General features: G+C 44.2%; 1 protein-coding gene across 2 annotated transcripts in view; it reads right to left on the minus strand.

Annotated features, from left to right (window-relative positions):
* Window positions 1–22,277, minus strand: part of RAB30 (RAB30, member RAS oncogene family) — a 54,135-nt gene that overhangs the window by 26,176 nt on the left and 5,682 nt on the right. The window contains exon 1 of one of the 2 annotated variants that reach the window (XM_087757454.1): window positions 1,580–1,599. The exons of the other annotated variant lie outside the window; for it this stretch is intronic. The gene's annotated coding sequence lies outside the window, so the exon portion shown is untranslated. Of the gene's footprint in view, window positions 1–1,579; window positions 1,600–22,277 lie in introns of those variants that run through there. 2 annotated transcript variants of the gene reach the window in all.

Below are 22,277 nucleotides of genomic sequence, written 5' to 3' on the forward strand. Positions count from 1 at the left end.
AAATATAGCTGAGGATTGAACTGTCAATAATCAATGATTATTCTCCTCACATAGATAAATGAACTAATCTGATTTCTGCGTTACTTAGGAAAAATGATACGCACACACACAGTACTTGCAAAATAACAAATAGAAAATTAATTTCTTTAGGATTAAAAAAAAATGCTGACATGCACATCCACAACGCCACAATAGTTGGCTGGTGACCAAACCACAAACAAGCGGCAACACGCCCAGGAAACACACCATCTTCAGAAAACTGTTTCCAAGCATAAGAACAGCCCCACACTCCATTTACTGGCAGAATCTGGGTTCTGATTGCAAAAAAGTCGGTGCAATCTTAACACATGCTTTTATAAACATCTTTCAAGACATGCCTGGACATTGAGACCCAATACTGCATGCTCAAAACAACACGCCGTTGGTTTTGGCCACATTTTAGCAAATCATGCGACCACCAAGCTGTATGCTCTGCAGCAACACATTTTTGCATGGAAGCAGTTAAAGACTCAGCCAGCACAGCAGACAGGCTGACTTCCAAGCATGGAAAACTGCATTGCCAGAAATCCAGCCAAAAATGCCGTTTTATCCACTCAAAAACAACAGCTTCTTCCCAAAGGAAAAAAAAAATAGAAAATTAGTTTTTAAAACTACAGCCAAGCATTAACTGGAACGTGTCTTGCATGGAAAAGCCAGGAAAGCTTCCCAAGTCCAGCTCTCTACAGTGGAAAATAAAGCTCCCACACCAAGACCTGACCCACTGAAATGGGGAAACCCATCAGGGCCTTAGGTGAGAATTTCTCTGCCTTTAGAAACCAGGTGCAGGATCAAGCTGAACCCCAGGTGTCTCATAGGAGCTGGGCAAGGTTTATGGGGACAGGGACAGCAGCCCTACAAGCAGAGAGGCAAGGCTAGAGGAGAAATGATTTGCCCTTGGTGCAGAAGAAAGGCTTATGCACGTTAACCAGGTAAAAGGCAAAGAAGTCTCATGATACATTAGTTTGCTGGGCTGGCATGGGGGGATTGAGTGGCGTCACAGTCGTACGTGGAGATGTTGTGACACTCAATGACAGGGCTCTGATAAAACACTTGCAAGATTAGACAGGTTGACACCAATGTTTTTGACAAGACATGAAAAAAGCTATCACAACTAAAGAACTTCAATAAAATATTTACAAGAACATCGTGACTCAAATGAGATTGCAAATACGGAGTAGCATAAGTGATAAGTATGTCATTAACCAATGACATAAGTCCCATAAATGTATTGTGAAAAATGAGTATGTACATTTGATAGTTTGGGTTATAAAAGCACATCCAAGAAATTTTTCTTAAGTTTTAACTACATTGACTCGTCTTACTGCTGTTGACCATCTTGTTTTGATTGTGCCAGAGACTGCTGTATGAACAAACTAAAAATCTGTGCTAATAAGGTTTTGTTTTATAGGAATGCTTTTTAATTAAAAAAAAAGCAGTTATTTCCATCTCTTGATTTCTGCTCAGGTTAGCTTGTGATTTACTGGGATTTACATCACTTCTCCATCAAACCTAGTAGAAGTAACAAGTAATTATGCCTCACCTAATCTCTCTTTCACGTGGCTGGGATCAGTGTCCACAGGGCTGCGGGGTCCATGCAGCATCACGCGTGATGCTCCTGTGCTGTGCCATGCTGTGTCATGCCGCGCCATGCCACTGGTGAGGCCACGTTGGGCCAGCCCAACGGTGTCCTGCAGTAGCAACCAAAAAGCTAAAAACTAACTGCTATATTAAGATGAAAGTATGCTGTTTGTTCAGAATGCACAACAGGATCCATAAAAAAAATTACTTTTGGCTCTTGGTTTTGTGGCTTGGGACAGCTATATCAGACCTAAAGGTAACTTTCCTGAAATATAATAATAAATTAGCAAAACCAGCAGTAAAGGGAAGAGGTAATAAGCAAGATAAAAATCAGAGACTCATAGAATGGGTTGGGTTGGAAGGGACCTTTAAAGGTCATCTAGTCCAACCCCCCTGCCATGGGCAGGAACATCTTTCACTACATCAGGTTGCTCAAAGCCCCATCCAACCTGACCTTGAACACTTCCAACGATAAGGCATCCAGTGTCTCACCACCCTCATCATAAAACAAAAAACCCAAAAAAACTATCTTGCACACTGTTCTTGACAATGTATTTCACCATCCATTGAGCTGATCTTACTAATATTCGGACAGCTAGACCTCCTGAGGAGCAGACACAGTACCTACCATTCCTCTATACCAGATTCAATCTGCATCCAGTATCACCAGATCTCCGAACAGGACATGCACATTCTCCTACTACAGCTACATGCATTTGCGGTGGTTCTCTTAAAATAGCAAGAATCAAAGCCAAAACTGCAAAAGCCAAGATGCTACAGCTGTAAGAACTGTACCTGCACTGTAGAAGCTGTAAAAAAATAAAAAAAAAAAAAATCATGTTCCTCTGAAGCATTTGGACTGATAACGTTTCACTGAGAGGAGCTCAACCCCTAACTAGCACCTCTCATACATTTTATGTTGCACCCTGAAGGACAGCTAAGAAGCCTTCCCAAGACAATTGCTTGAAGGAGGTCTCTTCAGGAAGGAATACAAAATTATTAGGGCAATTATTTACACAGTACAGGTAACCCATCTTCAATCAGTCGTTTGCATCTGGGTTTTGTGGGGCAGCATCTTCCTGGTGACTCAAGAGGGAGGCTGGCATCCCTACGCAACGCTTTCAGGCATGCCCTCTAATTCAAGAGTACAACCTGCTACTACAAAGTAGGATTGTTAAGAGAAAAGTTCGGTTGTTTTTTTTGTTTGTTTGGGTTTTTTGGGTTTGGGTTTTTTGGGTTTTTTTGTTTTTTTTTTTTGTTGTTTTTTTTTTTTTTTTAACTTACATGAGGAAATAAAGAAGTGATCCTGTGTTTCAGCCAGAGGCTCCCTTATCACAACCACACGTCCAACATCAGCCAGCCACACGGGAGCTGTGCATCACAGCCCTGTGCCATCACTATAGGAAGGGTGGCAATTTCCAACAGCACATTCGCATTTAGGAAAGACTTCTGCCTCTGCTATGCATTTTAAAGGAAGGTTTCTCCTCCAGAAATGATAGCTTTTTTGGACATGAAGTGATGGAAGAATAAAATAGTTAAGTATTACAGGCTCCTGTTAAGATGGCAGAGGCAATGCAATAGCATTGGCTATTTAAACCCTTACAGAGAGGGAGATGGAGAAGGTGCTGGAGAAGTTGCTAGAGCAGCAGAGGGCAGTCCGGGGAAGCTCATCTCCCAGGTCCCCATTCCCTCCAAAGATGAGCTTGAAATCCCAAACCATAGGGCTCTCTTGGCCACTAAGATCAAGTTTGGGGTGGTAGGTATAGGCTAGTCCTAGGCTGATTATTGCCCCAGTGCTCCCCAATTCATCACCTCCTTTTACTTCCAGATGGGAAGCACATTTTACCTGTAACATCACACATGCTCGGGCACCCAAGCATGTATGCTTCTGCTTCCTAACAAAACTGCACCACCAGCAAAAGGGTTGTCCCCTCTAAAAAGTTTTCCCCTCCAAAAATGCTCTCATTGGATGGAAACCCCCCAACTGGGATCAGCCAGCCCGTCTGGCAAGCGGCTGAGCTGACAGGGAATATTCTTTGCATTTCTGCAAAGAAACACTTCAGTACACTTTTAACTGCGAGTAACTGCCAGAGAAGCAGATGTTTCATGAAAACAAATTCTTCAGAGGGGGAAGAAAGTGGAAATAATAGAGACTTAGGTGTAGCTTCAGGGCTGGTTTAAGCTGATCTAAGCCCTGCTGCCTCCAAAGAGAAGGTTCCCAGCCCTGCCCGCACCCAGCCAGCTGCAGGAGGGACCCAAACCAGATGGTAAAAAAATTTTGGCGTGGGCCAGCAGAATAGATTTTACAGCCCTTGTCCCAGAATTTAATTTTTGTAAAAAAGTATCTTTACTATAACTAGTATCTCTATAATGGTCATTTCATACCATAACAACTCCTGAGTAAGATTTTTATAAGGATACCACAGGTCTCTTCAGAGAGTAAGAAACAATATTCATGTTCTGGTTAAATTTTAGCTCACACACTAACACGTAGCCTGTTTTCAGTTCCCCTTATAGTTTCAGGTGGTTACAGTACTTTTCATTTGCCCTAAACCATCACAAAAGTACAGTTACTCATCCAGGGCAGCTATCGGCTGTTAAAACCTCACTTCAGCTTTGGGCCAGCTGCAATTCGAGAGACTGCATGGATTAAATTTGACACTAAAACAAAAACCCCCAAAGCAAAAACGCAGCTCTTCAGAGGAAGCTTACTGCTCTAGGTCTCCTGCCACTACAGGGATGTTTACTCAAACAGCTTACCTAAAAGCCTGAAATCTGAAAAAATAATTAAAAAACATGTTGCAGGGGCAGGGTCTTTGAGATTTATTATTTAGACCTGATGCAGCAAGTGGTACCTCGAAGGCTAAAGCAGGCAGGCCCCCACAACACCAAGCATCGCATGTGCGTGCACTCACACACATTAAAAGACCACGTTGGTCACAGAAGCTCTCTAGACTGGATAAATCATGTCTTCACCTCTGCACACCTCTTCTCCCAGCTCAGCTACTCCTCATCTCCAGCCACACAGGTTAATAAATTATTGCAGAGATCTGCATTTGGAGAGAAGGTGAAGGCACAACCACAGCTTCTGCAGCACCAATATTCACCCTTTTCATGTTGTCAATGTTCAACAACCCTATTATGTAGTGCAAGATCTCCCAAAGCACGGTACTTTTGCTCAAAAATGTGTTCCCATCACAAACATGATCTCTCAGGGCTTTTTCAATATAGACATTGCTGTGTTATATATAATACCACATAAAAATACAGTCATTGTCCTTTACTACTGCCGATCTCCTGGCAGCAGCCTACTGAAGTTTTTACCTCTTTGGGACTAATATTAGGAAGCAGAAAGTTATTTCCTTTCATTTACTTAAAGCAAACAGTAGCCAGTCCCCCGTAGGCACCGATGTCAACATGATGTGTGCAGCCTGGGCAGTGCTGTCACTGCCCAGCTAGGGACCTTCACACTCACAGCTGCATGGTCACGGGGACACAACTTGGCACATCAGCACCGTGTTTGTGACCATTTATTTTTATTCCTTAGCAACAGAAGAGCTCTTGGGGTTGGGTTTTGGGTTTGGTTTTTTTTGTGTTGAATCTATATTTGGCACCCTGGGGGAATTCCTGAGCAGAAGATAGCAATTTTTAAAAGAGAGGATAAATGCTGGCACTCGAGCTTTCCTGACAGTAACACCACTCCCAGGCTTTTGGTTAGCGTGAAGTGCTCAGACCTGGAGCCAACGGGAGTCCTCACATAGACCAGGCATCAAGAGCCATGTCCATCACACTTTCTGCCTTTGCAAAACCTTGTCCCGACATAAGAATAGGAAAAGATTTATTGGCTCATAAAGTCTCTAAGCCATTTGTATCATGTGTAAACCAACATCTCCAAGACACTGAACCTCATCACTGTTCAGCAGCACTGACGGGTCCCACGATGGATTTTGTCCTGTGGGAGCCAGGACCCCTCAGTAATAGCACTGTCTCAAAGAGGGGAAAAAAAGAGAGACTTCAGTACAATACAGTAATTCTAAACTAAGACACCGTTCTTACCATAAATCATGGAAATATCAATATCCCCCAGCTCTCTACAGCTCCCAAGCAAACATGCAAATTAAATCCTGCCTAATCTACATGAGAAAAACAAATAACACCTGATGTTTCCCAACTCTGTTAGCAACATGGCTTTTTAAAAAAAAAAAAGATTTAATCATAGGAAGGATAGAGAAATCACATGGCTCGGTGGTTTCACTGGTTGTCATGGCAAATGAAAATCCCTGACTCTCCGACTTGTGTGTTTTAGAGGAAAGGAGACAACAAAAATGCGCTTTTTTTATGACTAGCAATGAATGTTTTCCTAATAATTGCTCGTGAACCCACGGCACACTACATATAAACAGCTGCTCCTTCCCAGGGAAAATGTTTGCTGTTTCTTACTGAGCAACTCTCAGGGATCCAGGCAATTCAGCCCCAGCAGACATTCAGGCGCGGGTAATGAGAATCATGTGCTTTTAAATGTGGTGACTTTCTTGCCTGCCAAAGGGAGCCTGAACTAGCTGGGGGGTGTGTGGGGGTGTGTGTGTGTGTGTGTGTGTGTCTCAGCTCCATGACAGCTCCACCACCGGCTCCCCAGGAAGGCCGCCGGCACGGCCAGGGGAACCTGGCAGTGGCACCAGTCCCCCACTCCCCCACTCAGCATCATTGTGGTATTTCTTGCCACGTGTCCAATAACAGGAGTTTCTTCACGTATTCTCAAATCAAGCCAAAACCACAGGTATTTGTGTGAGTTTTAATCTGCCAGACAGGTAAGAGCAGAAAGACACCCTGGTGTTTGCTCCAACACAGGCAATCCAAAGCACCTTGCACCCCGCCTGCACGACCAGCACCACACACCTTTCATTACAGTAGATTTTCTGCATATAGGCAGGAGATAATTTGGCTGTAACTTCAGGAGCAGGTCCCCACAGAGCCTGCTCCTTCCATCCACACTGCCTTTTGGTTTTGGCTGCATGCTAAAAATCTGGGAAGCTGAGGACATCCACGCAGCACACGTACATCACTCATTTCACCACCAGTTCTTATTTGGTTGGTTTTGTCTCCAGCCCTTCCCCTCCTGCAAATCTCTCTCTTCACTCCTAGGCTCCAATGCAAGGCCTTTTGTCTAGAAGGAACAACAGGACCCTAAGGAATAATGTTTATTATACTATGTTGTAAGCAATGCCCCTGTGTGGGTTAGGGTTTTTTCTGTCACCCCCATCCTCCGTGATTGCACGGGGGGGGACCAGAAGTTGCACAACCGCACACGTGTGGCTGGCTGGAAAGTGGCCCCTTCTCTAATGAAACCCACAAGCTCCTTCCCTTATATTCCCCACAAAGCAGCTGTGTATGAAACTGCACCATCGCACTCCAGCTCTGGCTGTGTACGTACACCAAGGGCCATATCTGACCAAAGTCACAGGCGTCAGCGCACATTTGCACTGCAGAGCCTTCATTGCGACCGCAAACCAAACCGGACCGTGCTCCTTCCCAAACTTCATCCACAAAACTGAGCCACAATCAAGGACACCCATGCAAATCAGCTAAAGGCAACAGGATATAACAAGGATAACTAGTTTGGATCCTTTATCTTTTGGATAAGAGGCAGAAGGAAGGAGATTCATCCTCCTCCTCTTCCTCACTGGCAGGGCTGTGGCTGCAGGACCGCGAGTGAGACGCCCACCTTCTCATTTACAGCCTGAGCATACCAAAAGGAGGTCACTTTGTATTGAGCATGAGATAAATAGATTTCCACAATAACTCTTCAGTTCAAACACTGTGAATTGTACCACAAGCCTCATACGTTAACCCTTACCCACACCGCAGAGCTGAAATGTTGAGGCTGCTGAAGTTACTGGAAATGCAGTCACAGTCCAGGGGACAAGGAAACTCAGCTCTTTCACCCAGGCAATAAGCCAAAAGCACAGAAAACAGGATTTTTCCATGCAGGACTCCAGCCAGAGTACCCCTCAGCACGCTGGTCCCACAGCATCCCTTCCCTGCAAGGGTTGCTGGCTCGCAGGCTTGGTCCTCCGGCAGCTCAGAGTCCGGAGCATTTCTGGATTGCTGTGCACATGAGTGGATGCGGGGAGGGATGGGCAAGGGAGAAAGCACGGGCCAAAGGTGAATTAAAAGACAGGCTGAGGAGAAAAGGAAAACTGAAAGAAAACCAAAACCAAGCAAGAATAATTGTCTTTAAGGTATTACACCAGAGTGGGCTGACACTGTTGGACACCACACAGTTTTAATCCTTTAAGTTGAAGGGATGTGACAGAGCAAATATTTTTCATCCCGACTAAGAGACTTTGTCCAGAGGCTAATGCCAGCCAGTTACACTCAGGTGTTCAAGATCTTGACACACAATCCTGAAAGTAAAGTGTGTTTTGGTCACAAAAAGGATCATGTTAGCAGCTTCTTAAATATACGTATATATACTTTGACATTCTTTCTTTAGAATACAGCTTATCAAAGGAGATTACATGAGCCAGGCAGACTCTGCTTATGTGGGTATGGAACATCTCACATTTGTTTGTTCCTCACAGTTCCCCAATTTTATACAAAATTATTTGGACTGCCACCATTTGCTCTTTAACAGAATGGGCAGTCTACCCAAAAACACTAATTGTAGTTCAAAACTCAACATAAGGCATTTTCATTTAGTAAAATACAGATTTGCCTCTTCACATTTCAGTTTGCCATTTGTTCCACCGAACGCAAGCGCAGCCTTGCTGCCCCCACCATGCTCCCATCAAGTATAAAGCAATGCACAAGCACCAGCTCCTATTGCACAGCAAATTGCCATTACTTATGAACAGATTTCATGTCTAGCAGAGCCCATCTAAAGCAAAGACAAGACTTCTCAAGAAGTTCTTTATTTATTTCTAGTCCCTTCTATATGTATGTCTACACTACATATGACTGAGATTGGATATCCAGGACTGTACCACAAATCAAAGAACATAATTTTTTTGTGTGTGTGTGTGTGTGCATATTTATCCTCTCAGCAGGGAAAAAAGGTAAAGACGAAAACTAGAAGTCAGAATATGAGAAGACTTTTTGGCCCTGCTGACAACAGCTTGCAGGACAGGTCCTACATGGCATTTCGGGTTTTATTCTTCCCCATGTGATAATCATTAACGCATTGCCCTGAAGTGGCACTGCAAGACCAGGCCCCCCCCCCCATCCTGCAAAGCTCTGTGCAAGGAACTTCTGCAGAAGCATTATCTTAAGACTTAACTTTGAAAGCAGATTTACAGAGTCACTGGTTTTCTCTCTGAAAACAGAGAGTTTGCAATGACTTGCACAATTTTATCCCAGTAAGCTAACTACAGCAAGAACAAGCGAATTCCAGCTTTGAACCACCTTTTCAAATTACTCTGTTCTCCAAACTATTTAGTTTCTCTCCAAGGGAAGAGAAATCTTCACTGTTAACATGTGCTGCTGCTCCTTCTAGCATAAGCACCTCTGCCTCTGCAACAGTCACATGCAGAACAACTTAAATTGAGCCAGCTTGAACAGGATACATGTACAATAAAAAGCAAAGGAGAAGCTGTGTGGTGGTGAAGAATCCAGGCTGGGTAACAAGGCTTGCAAAACTGGCTTCGGCTGGACTGGAGTATTTGCTTAGCTGGCAGTACCCTGAATTGCTACAGATGATGGTGAAAGGAAACACGTTATAGCTGTAGAAATCATAGAATGGTTTGGGATGGAAGGGACCTTTAAAGGCCATCCAGTCCATCCCCCCTGCAATGGGCAGGGACATCTACAACCAGATCAGGTTGCTCACAGCCCCATCCAGCCTGGCCTTGAATGTTTCCAAGGATGGGGCATCTACCACCTCTCTGGGAAACCCGTTCCAGTGTTTCACTACCCTCAGTGTAAAAAATTTCTTCCTTATATCTAGTCTGAATCTACCCTCTTTTAGTTTAAAACCATTACCCCTTGTCCTATTGCTATTGGTCCTGCTAAAAAGTCTGTCCCCATCTTTCTTATAAGCTCCCTTTAAGTACTGGAAGGCTGCAATAAGGTCTCCCCGCAGCCTTCTCTTCTCCAGGCTGAACAACCCCAGCTCTCTCAGCCTTTCCTCATAGCAGAGGTGCTCCATCCCTCTGATCACTTTTGTGGCCTCCTCTGGCCCCGCTCCAACAGGTCCATGTCCTTCCTGTGCTGAGGACCCCAGAGATGGACGCAGGGCTCCAGGGGGGGTCTCACCAGAGCAGAGGGGCAGAATCCCCTCCCTCGCCCTGCTGGCCACGCTGCTTTTGATGCAGCCCAGGATACAGTTGGCTTTCTGGGCTGCGTGAGCACATTGCCGGCTCATGTCCAGCTTTTCATCTACCAGTACCCCCAAGTCCTTCTCGGCAGGGCTGCTCTCAATCCCTTCAACCAAAAAAAAAAAAAAAAAGTGGTTTAAAGAAACTGTGAGGCAATTTTGGGATAGGGTTATAAAAGGAAAAAATAAAAGTTATAGGGTGAGGAGACAGGGAAAACAGGAAGCGTAGAGGATATGGGATGAGTCTGGAATAAAGATGTCTACGCGGATGCTGCTGGAGCACTAAGGCATGAGCCCAGCCAGCAGCACTGCTGAGAGGAGCATCCCTGCCTGGCACAGCAAAACAAGAGCAGGAGAAATGCAGCCCAGAAGGGACGATGCGAAGAACAAACTGGCAAAAAAACCCTATCCCTAACCTTGGCAGGACACCCACCAGCTACCTGCAGAGACAAACTCAAAAGCTTTAGGGTTACCTCTGCCAAAAGTTAGAAAATGGTCCAGTTTTAAAATTGCAAAGGAGACTTGTATTCTGGTGAGACCATGCATTGGATCTGGGAATCTGAATTCAAACACTGAGCACAAATCGGGTTCAAGGGCAAATCTCGGTGCCAGTCAACAACAGTCACTACAACCCCACCTAACCCATCCGTCTGTAATAAAACACACATTTATAAGCCACAAATAGGCTTTCGGTTCACTGTCAAAAGCACAAAACAACGCGAGACAATCAGGGAAAATTAGTTATTAAGTGTCAAGTATCCCATTTGTGGTGCAATACAAGGGGACAGGTTTGAGTACTGTTTTGGCATAGAAATGGAGGTTGACGTGTGGTAAAGACAAGCGCTCCACATCAAAAAGTCTGTAGCCTTTGGAGGGAAGAACTTCACCTCCAGTGGAGAAATCCAGGTTTCCACTGGGGGCTCGCTAATCTGCTGCTTGGTTCACGGCTCTACTTCTGCTGCTCTGCAGTAACCTCACGTACTGCCTGGGGTTACAGCTGGCAACTCCGAGTCCTCACTCAAATTGGTTTGAGTTTCTTTTCTTGACAACTAAGAACCTCTCTTCCCCCTCCCACAAAATGGGGTGAGCACTGAGTGAGACTTCCCAGGTACAATACAAGAGTTGCAGATAATGAGAGTCACACAGAAAGCACCACGTTTGCATTTCTTTGTACATTCATTACACTTAGACAGTCAATAAAGACAGTGTGTGCTCTTCGGAGCAGGTCTGTCTTCTCACATCTGCCCCAAAGCCAGCAAAATAAGGTCCAAGCATGGTTACAAACATACAAACATCACTCCCTTCACCCTCAACACAAATGCACTTTCGGGACAGATCCAGATCCTGGGTGTAATGAGCATGGAGGGATTAGGAAGCCACGATTTAAAATATAACATTGTACCAAGTTAAATTATTCATTCATTATGCCGTTACAACAACCAACAACTCGAACGTGAAACTAACTCAAACATCAGCTGGGTTATTTAAGAGCACAAGAGCAGCATTACAGACAGTATACCTGTGGCCTCTGTTTTGCGCCCTTCTCGGACTTTTCTTCTCTCTTTTGCTATTTGCTACTTACTGGTACCTTGCTGTGCCCAATATGAGCTTGCTTTATACCAGGCTGTACAGAAGGTTGTACAGACTCCAACAACATAAATAAGAGTTCTGCTTTGAGAGAATATAAATTACAATTTTTTGGTCTGTCACCTTGAAAGAGGCCTGTGGCATTTTTAAAAGGTCAGAGTTACAACCCCAAAGTGTCACTCAACATTTAACTATTGCATGGAGGGGGTGTCCAAGCACACTTTCCACTACACATGTACCCACACGTACATCCTTTAAATTTCAAAGGGAGAACAAGTCATTCTCAAACAGTACATACATTTTGACTCTTTCCTCATCATTAACTTCAAATCTGTATCATGAGAACACTTAAATCCAAGCCAGGCTGATGGCCTTGCTGTACTCTGTACTACACAAAAATCACTTAATAAGGATTATTTTCCATCTCTGAGCACTCTGTACACACAGGCAAGATGGGAAAAAGTAACAGATCAAGTGATTTGCCCAAGGTCAGAAATTTGGGAGTAGCTCCCATGTAGCCAGACCTAAGCCTCATGCTCTCTTTGTTGAGACTATTTTAGCTCTCCAGCGTCCGTCCCCCCTGCCACCCCCAACTCTGCTTTGCTTTACTATCCACAATCTCTTTTTCCTCTTCTTTTCATTCTGCAGTCTTGATACCTGCCTTCCTCTGCCCTGGTATCATGCTCTCTACATGCATTCTTGTCTTTGTCTGCCAAGAAAGGTGTAACAGGGCTGGTATTTTTCTCTGGGAACTATTTCTGGGCTGTATTCAGGGAATTCCCCCTTTTAACTAGCAAGTCTTGTATAAAAGTTACAGCTACCAAAATCGAGAAGATAATTCTTTCTTCTAGCTTCTCCCCCTACCCACTACAAAATGCTGGAGGACAGGTCACCCACGATGGCACACAGCCTTCCCTTGGGTGCCTTCTCTGTTTCTCCACGCAGACAGGCCACATCCCACTGCTCTGCAAGTGCCCAAATTCTCCCCTAGCCACTAATGCCTTAGTGCCCCCTCCATCCCCAGACTCCAGTGTAAATGCTTTCTATCCTAATTTAACATTCTGCAGGCAGCAAGTGAACTGGAAGACTCCTGGACAGCAAAAGCAGCTCTGAAGCTCCAGGAGCTGATGATACTTGTATAGGGAGCTTTCCAGCTTAAAACAGACATCACCCACCTCTTCTTAAACCCTCTCCTCCCTTTCCTCCAGAGAACAGCTCTTCCCTTCCCTAACCAAAGCCTTGCCAGCTAGCAGCTTCACCATTCGCACAGGTTATTCATGTGAAGAACCAGCTTAATCTCTGTTGGCAAGAGAGCTCTTTCCTGCAGAAGTACACTAGCGAATCCTTCTAAAGTGAAGACAGTCCCTTCAGGATTAATCCAACCCCGCATCCCCTTGCATCTCAGTTACTGTGACTGTCCGTCTCTGGCCTTAACAGATCTCTTCTTGGATCACTGGCAACCCCATTAAAAAAAAAATCCCATTAAAGGACAATTTTCCCAATTTTCCTGATTTGCATCTTCAGGGTTTCCCATTGTTCTTCCTTCCATGACTCCCCAACTCCTTGTTATTACTTTTCACATTTATTTTACAGCCTAGCCTACATCCCACTAATTATCCCCAATGCAAAAGCAGCAGTGTCACCCACTCTCTCTCTCTCATGCATGGTCACATCTCCCTGCAAACACCCACCAAGCTGTCTCCTGCTCATTACCTGGCCTTTCCCTGCCTGTTTGTGACTGTGACCTGTTGTCACCCACCAGAAAGAGCTGAGCTCTGCCAGCTGGAAACTATGTTTTGTGTTTGCAGTTATTCAGGACGCAACGATGGGCCACAGGATGCTGCAGCAATGCACAGCAGCAAGAGGCAGAAGAAGGGATCCTGCTTGGTGGGCCACCCTTAGTTTAAAGCAGCAAATCTCCCCTCTTGAGTCTTATCCAATTGTCTCTAAGTGGAAATGCCAGGCTGTTGCTTCCATGCCACTCATTTTCCTCCAGGTCTGATCCACGGAGGATGGCAATCCCTTCTGGCTCCATCAGGCTGAGATGCCGATGGTGAGTTCAAAGCACGTGGCTTAGGTTTCTTGCAAACAGCAGGAGAGCAGGGAATTATGAGGAAGGATTTGAAGCGTCACAAGACGTGTTTTCAATATTTACAAGGATTTCTCTGACTGTTTAGAGGGAGGCCTTTCCACGCAAAAGCAGAAGTGTGATGGAGAGGATCTTTACTTTCCCAGGAATGGCCAAAATAGCCATTATGAACTTGTCCTTTGCAAGAGGACAAATGACCCCAATCACACACTGAGGCACACTGGGCACCACTTCAGGGTTTGGCTAAAATGACAGATGTTCCTTTTTAAAACAAGAAGTTGGAGAGTAAAATGTCACAGCTTTGGACAAAACCCTCAAATGCCAAATGAGCTTCACAAAACAGCCTGTCCATCAGTCCTTCAGCTCCTGAGAACATCCCACACTCCCAGCAATACGCACCTCTCGCACATGAGAAATCCAGCTAGTTTCAGTGCATAACTTTTTCCAATGTATCCCTGTGTGTCACAACACATATTAAGATTCAATTAATACATTCTCCCTTTTAAAAGGGCACACAAATTACAAGCCTTTCCTTCCTAGAAGGAGATAGATACTAATTACAGGAAGGTGTTCTTCATAACAATTCTCTTCCTAAATCATACCAATTGCCTTGTCCATTTGAAAGATGCATTTGCAATATCGGAAGAAAAAAGACCCTTATTATTAGCAACGTCTGAACCACTAGCCATCAAAGTTGTTTGCATACTGGACTTGTTTTTGGGTTTTTTTCTGCATAGCACTGCTTGAATCCCTGTAACACCTTCCCAGACAAAGTGCCATTAACATGCAAAGGAAAAGTTCACACTCCTTCCCCGCAATCCTACTCGAGATAGTACACAATTAAAGTCATAAGCGAAGGTAATGAAAGAATGAAAACAAGACAGGTTGGTTACACATCATGGTAATGCTTGCAGATCAGTCTCTCCTCTCATTACCACAGTATTTCCAGGAAGAATCGATTACAGCAATATGGATGAATGGGGTCCCAAAGCTGAAAAACGTACTGGATTAAACATTAATGCAATCATTGACTGTTATCTATATATATATATATATTTAATGAAGGATGGGGCCTAGCAAAATATAGAATTGATGTGGTTTTAAATATCTAGAAAGACCAGAATCCTTTAAAATAGTCCCAGCCACACAGCATACCAAAAATATAAATTCATCCACCAGGCTACAATTATACTTTGTGTTTTGATTTTATTGTAAAGATTGGTATAAGAGTATAGTCAGGCAGGAAGCCAAGCTTCAAACTGTGCTCTATTGACTACTGATGTCTCCATAAGCCCAGGGTGCTCCAAACAGAAATACTGGTTTACCCAGACCAAGCCTAAAGATGATACAATGCAACCTCTTCTCCACGTCAGGCAAGCTTTGGATGAGCACTGCCAAACAAGCATCTGAATTCAACAAGGTCCCCTCTCCTTAAAGCATTATACACACTTTAACCCGATTTTCTAAGGAAAACAAGCGTTCACAATCATCTTGCCTAGCCAGCAGTCTCAAAAGTTACTGAAGGAAAGACTGTTTCAGCAAAATTACAAATTACAATACAATTTCTACAATTTGTGTGACCAACAGGCAGCTAGGATGCGCTTGAAATCAGCATCCGCACTGCAGCTAAGTTGGGCTGACCCTTGCCATTTTTGTTGGACTGCAGCTGGCTGGTTGCTCAGGACACAAATGCCTGCCCACCAAGAGCACATGTAGCAGCCATGCATTTCTTCTGTAGATGTTCCTGTTGTAGCTACTCATTTGTGTTACCCAGTTTCTGGACCTCTCTGTCTTGGTTTTGAGTGGTTCTGAGCCCTTGGAGCTTCAGCACTCAGCCACCAGAGTTGAAAGTGCTCAAAACCTCTCCAAAATGTGTTTCTGCATGAGACACAAAAGCTGATGAACCTCTCGTTAAAAAATGATTTGACAACTTGAGCCTTGTGTCTAGTCTATTAAAGCAGTAACATGTGATACTGGTCTGGCAGATTACACCGTACGCAGTAGCTCCTCAAAGGTAGATAAGACAAAACAGTGCCAACTAAAATGTCTGAGTTAGTCTTATACAAGGTCTGGCCTCCCTATCTAACTTCTGAGTGAGACAAGCATCTCTGAACCTGCCACCTCTCTCCAGTGAAGGTATCTGGGACATGTAATAACATTCAACTTTAGACAACCCAGCTTAGGTGCCTCTGACTCAGGGGAGATGACGAGGCTCCATCATTCAGTGAACAAACCCAACTGAACACAACAAATCCGTAGGCAAAATCTTTGCATAGGTATTTGCACTTTCTGAAAGGATTTAGAATCATAAAATCATTTAGGATGGAAAGTACCATCAAGATCATCAAGTCCAACCATTAACCTAGCACTGCCAAGTCCACCACTAAACCATGTCCTCAAGCACCACATCTACCCTTCTTTTAAGTACCTCCAGGGATGGAGACTCAACCACTTCCCTGGGCAACCTGTTCCAATGCCTGACTACCCTTTCACTGAAAAAGTTTTTCCTAATATCCAATCTAAACCTGCCCTGGCGCAGCTTGAGGACATTTCCTCTCATCTTACTGTTACTTGGAAGAAGAGACTGACCCCCACCTCGCTACAACCTCCTCTCAGGCAGTTGTAGAGAGCAATAAGGTCTCCCCTCAGCCTCCTCTTCTCCAGGCTAAACAACCTCAGCTCCCTCAGCTGCTCCTCATAAGACTTGTGCTCCAGACCCTTCACCAGCTTCATTGCCCTTCTCTGGCCACGCTCCAGCACCTCAATATCCATCTTGTAGTGAGGGGCCCAACACTGAACACTGTACTCGAGGTGCAGCCTCACCAGTGCCCAGTACAGGGGCACTATCACCTCCCTGGTCCTGCTGGCCACACTATTCCTGATACAAGCCAGGATGCCATTGGCCTTCTTGGCCACCTGAGCACACTGCTGGCTCATGTTCAAGCAGCTGCCAACCACCACCCCCAGGTCCTTTTCTGCCAGGCAGCTCTCCAGCCATTAACCCATTTAGGGTCAATGGGACTTCAGTATGAGAGTAAGTTATCTGGCTTAACTTTCAAGTCTTTTGGATGTACAGAGCAAACTCCAAGTGACTGTGCCTTTTGCCTCCAGAGGAGGAGAAGCATATGACAGACAGTCACACCAGGCTGAGAAACCACTGAAATCACGTTGTTGTACCACAGTATTTGAATGAAGACCTCCAGAAACGCACATGCTCTAGAAGAAAGAAATCCCTGGGAGCTAGCAGGGCTCTTTCTGCTCAGCTGGAATTGAACCAATATCGCAGCACCCTGGAACTGCAACAAAAATGCCATGTTTCACATGAGAGTCACTTGATCTCTAGGAATCGCTGATCACATCAAAGCTAGAAAATCGCAATTCAGGTAGTGTCATTTTGCCTTCCTGTTTTCCTGCCTGCATCACCTCCACCTCTTGCAGTATTCCTTCTCTTTTTTTGCTCTCCTCTCGCATACGGCTGCCAGCTGCAATATCCATCACGCAGCACCTCACTGATAGCTGGTGGCTGCTAAGGCAATATTTACACTGTGGTTTGCATTACAGTTTATAACATTCTTTGGAGCTCTTCCAAAGGAAAAGCCCCACATAAATCGACGTTATTATTGTCATCTACAGGCTAGGTCCAGTTAAGAATTTGCTAGCGCTCACTGTGGAGACTGCGGATATTTGAAATACCGATCAATGTGCAGCAGAAAGGCTGAGTAATAAACTTCATTAACATTGCCCGTAACACTTTTCTTCAGCGGCGTGCAATAAATCAGTGATGAATATTCAAGGCACCCCTCTGAGGTTATCTCCATTTTACAGATGGAGGCAACCAAGAGACAGAAAGTTCAGAAGTGGCTTGCCATAAACACAAAACAGATGCAGAATTCAATTGTTTTGCCTTCAAAGTCCAAAATACGTCTTTCTAGACGAAACTGCAAATTATACAGATTGATTTGCAGTGAAATTAAGGAGACTGTCATTCCCCAGAAATCACTAATGGCTATTCCCCCCCCAAGTTACAGCACTGGTTACTCACATTGCAGTAACACCTACAGATTGCAGAGGACTGCAGATTCTCACTATACAAAGTAGGGACTAACAGATAAAAGCCCTGTCCCAAAGACCTTATAATGGATAATAAAATCCAATCTATACATAAAATATAGGAACAATTAAAAAAAAAAAAAGATACGTACAACTCAAACTGCATCAGAGGCAGAACTGGGAATGGACCAGAGTGTCAGACACACATAACTGAATTCATTAAATAAGCATCACCCAACATTGCCCAGGAGGTATTTTTAAAGCCTTCTTCTGTATCTCCAAGAACTGATGTCATCAAGCAAAATGAGGAATATTGTGAAAGATGTGTTAACAAGATGGAAAGAATTTTTATGTAGTTTCACACATTTCCCAGCAAGGAATTTGACATTTAAGCGGGATGGCCTGGTTACTAATGGCTACTCTACGAATTGATGCAACGCGCTCACCGCCGCGATGACTGACAGCTGCAGTAAACAAACAATAATTCACGCCAGGTTTTTCCTCCCTGTGGCGACAGCTTTTGTAAAACTGCAGAACTTAATGAGACACTTTATTTAGTATTTATTTCACAATCAGCCTCCTTTATTCTAACAGAATTAGCCTCAGCCCACAATGAATGTTTTGCTTGGTTATTTCATTGTGCAAGTCAATACTCAATTTATTTTGAATTTCTTCAGTTGCGAATTTCTAACTGGGGGGGGTTGTTTTAAAGATGCTGGTTTTAATTATTATTCAATATCAGCTAACCACCTGCATGGCTGCAAAGTGAATCAGGCTGTGATGCTGTCCCCCAAAAAATTAATCTAGCAAAAAAGAATAATTTTAAGATTGGCTTTAGCCAAGCAGTTTCCCAATCCAGAGGCATAACAGGTTAGAGACAACACTGATATAAACGGGATGGCCATTGGCAAAAGACTGAAGGTTTACGATGAGCAAGGTAAAGTTACTAACGATGGAAGCACAAATGTCTCTGGCCATGCAGCAGCTTGAGAAGGAGCTTTAAAAATTTCCCATACTACATTCACATCTGCAGTAGAAAATTCATGAATGGTTCATAATAACCATGGCATAGGAAGGGGGGAAATCTCAAGCATCTCCAACACAGGGGTGTCCAACGTGACCCAGCAGACGCTTCTCACAGGCCACCCCTTTGAAGACACTTCTGCCAACGCTTCCTGGTGACATACGGGGACCAACTACCCGCACAGCGAAGTGCAAGTGCACCAAGACACAGTTTTACTGCAGACCTGCGACAACAGAACAGCTACTTAAAAAAAAAAACAAAAAAAACCCAACAAAAACAGGAAAGAAAGATTTCCTAGTAGAGGGAAATACTCTACATTACCAAAACTAGTTTCCAACGTTTACAAACATAATGGAAATACTGAGAAGTACCCCAGGATCACAATATGGATATATTATATATATATATAAGTTTATATATATATATATAAGTTCGTTTTCCAGTTGGGGGGGGCAAAAGAGACTTCAGAATTTGAGGTTAGTGACTGCTAAAAAGACAGTTTGTTTCTGCATCAAACACACGCTACGTCCTCGCAAGAGATGGTCAGCGCATGGCAACACCCAACAGCAAGTCACAAGGCAAGAGGAAACCTCATTCCTACAGATACCACAAAGCAGTTTCCAGCCGAGCTGCACGCTCACGCCTCCCTCTCCTAAATAGGTCAAGCAGAAATCCTGGTGCTAATAGCTTGACTCTAGAGGTTCCCCTTTGCCTGCTGAAATTAAAGAGTTAACAGAAACCTGGGTTTATTTGGGAGTTTTCTATGCGCGCACACACATCCATCCATCTATCCGAGCAAAACGCTGCTGCCATATTTTAGAAATGTGAATACTGCTGGCTTGAAGAAAATGGGCACAGTTCCCTTTTTAGAAGGAACAAATTGTTCAGAACAAGGACAAATGCAATAGAGAAATCAGGCGCCGACTTTGCTTCTGATGTTTCAAGCTTCTGGTACATGCAGCTCGCACACAGTCTCTACATGTTTGTTTTTTTTTTTAATAGACCCAACATTGTTCAAGAATCACCCCATAACTACCTAATGCTCTCAAGAGCAAATATTTACAGTGGGAATTCTTATATTATCAGATACGTAAGAAATTAGAGGGTGCCACGATCTTCTGTTGGCTACAGACGGAGACAGACACTGCCCGCAGAACTGGAACAATCGTGATGGTGCAGATATTCACTTCACTTGAGCAGATTTTAAATAGAAAACATGGAATTAGCTGCAAACTCTGTTAAAACGACCCCTTTAGAGTGAAAGCACTTTTCTGCAGTTACGCCACAGAAACAGGGATTACAGAGAAGAGGAGCAGAGCCCAAACCCATCATCACACAGGTTGAACTTGCCACTACATCTCTGGTCAACCAGGACATGGAACCTGATGCTGGAAACAGCCATCCCGGGGTCCTCAGCAGCCCAGAGACACACCAAAATCCCAAATCTGCCCTTGGGCTCCCGTGAAAGCTACAGATTACTCTAGTCTTAGCTGGGGTTTTAATCAAACTCATTACTGCAGGTTTATCTGAGTTAATACCTTTTCTGCACAGGACACGCTGCACCATGAACTTCAGGCAAGATGCAAGACTAAAAAGGCCAACATTATTTCTCTTAATCTTTTTCCCGATACACAAAAATGAACGGATACACCCACGGCAATTTCAGGATGAAAGAGAAAGGCTACCTGATTCTTGCCTCCAAATACTCCTCGTCTCAGGATGGAATAATCTGATTTCTCCAGAGGATCTAACAGGGATACCAAATGACTCAGCCCTACATTTATTTTTCAGGTATTTAAGTTAATAGCTATAAAGCAAGAACTAAAAAAAGGATTATTTCTTTTTAAGTGGCAGTCATCTCCTCTCTCAGTTAATCAAGTTCAGTAGCCGTTATAATAAAATTCGACTCTCCAGTGTTGGAGACGATGAAATTAAAAACTCCCTTCTGCCAGCAGAAAGCAACAGGAAAATAAGACCACACAGCATGGGGGCCCCTTAGGGGATTTCTTGAGGTCACTAACAAGGATTCAGGTTAAATTTATGTACAAGTTTGTCTTACTATGTTTTTAAGAAAGGGTTTTATTTTGAGTAAATAATCCCATGCTGCAGCCACAACTGTCATGAAAACACCATGCGTTAGACCCTGCAAGCATAAGAGATGGCATCACGGAGAACTTCTCACTAATTAGACATAAAGCTGGCTTCCTTTAAAAACTTGTTAGATAAAAAGCCTTGACTGAGCTATTTTCCATTACTCTAAGTTCAGGCAATGAAATTTAAATCACAGAGAAGTGCTAATGATTATTTTTCAAGTCAGCTTTTCATTACTGAAAGCATTCTTTGCAACACAGCAAACCCGAAATCTGGGGGATTTAGAAACATGGTTTCTTTTCTAATCCTGGCAAACCCTTTCACTTGTTTCTTGATTGCCAGTAAATCTGAATGTTGGCATCCACCTCTCAACTCAGGGTGTTGATCTTCACCCTGAATATGGATCTGGGATTTTTCTGGATCTCCCACCACTTTTGTATCTATGGATGAACATGTATTTGGAACAAAAGAGTGACCGCTGGAAAGACAGGAGGGCTTGACAAGTTCCTGTGACTTAAATTTCATCTGCTGCAGGGCACAGTGTAGGCGGGCTGGTTTGCTATTCAGATACACATTCTTCTTTCCACCCAACATCTTTAGTAACCTGTTCCCTATTGGCATCACGTCTTCTTCAGAGGAGTCTCCATTTATGCCCATTCACAACATTACCCGGATTCATTTGTAGCTGGGGAGTATCCGAGCTTCCAAAGGTTATTGCTGAGCATCACTAGATCAAAGAAAAGCAGAGGGGGAAGGGGAGGTGGGGTGGCTGCACTGGAGCAAGGAGAGGCTTAGGCAGGTGGAAAACAAGCACGGAGAAAGGGGATGGGAACGAGCATGTCAGCAGTTCCCCTCGAGCTGGTACTGTCTCAGTAGTGACATCCCAGGTGAAACATCCCGTATAACCCTGCACAGCTTTGCTGGGGAGCAGCAAAGCTGGTGAAAGGGCTGGAAGGCAAGCCCCGTGAGGAGCGGCTAAGGACTCTGGGTTTGTCTAGCGTGGAGAAAAGGAGGCGGAGGGGCGACCTCATTGCTCTCTGCAGCTTCCTGAGGAGGGGACGTGGAGAGGGAGGTGCTGAGCTCTTCTCCCTGGGATCCTGTGACAGGGTGCGTGGGAATGGCTCAAAGCTGCACCAGGGGAGGTTCAGACTGGACATTAGGAAGCATTTCTTCACCGAGAGGGTGGTCAGACATTGGAACAGGCTTCCTAGAGAGGTGGTCGATGCCCCAAGCCTCTCAGTGCTTTAAGAGGCATTTGGACAATGCCTTTAACAACATCCTTTAACTTTCAGTCAGCCCTGAATTGGTCAGGCAGTTGGACTAGGTGATCATTGTAGATCCCTCCCAACTGAACAATTCTAACCACTTGATTACTCTGGAGAGGGATCTCATACTTCCACAGCCAGGTAAGATCCCTCCTCCTGAAGCAATAAAAGCTCACTTTTTTTTTTCCCCCCAATGTGAGGGGCTCGGTCCAAAACACTGGAAAGCACATACAACTGATGGCT

This window comes from Nipponia nippon, unplaced genomic scaffold (genome assembly GCF_047370975.1).
Source record: "Nipponia nippon isolate SJK-2023a ecotype South Korea unplaced genomic scaffold, ASM4737097v1 scaffold_2, whole genome shotgun sequence".
Taxonomy (NCBI): domain Eukaryota; kingdom Metazoa; phylum Chordata; class Aves; order Pelecaniformes; family Threskiornithidae; genus Nipponia; species Nipponia nippon.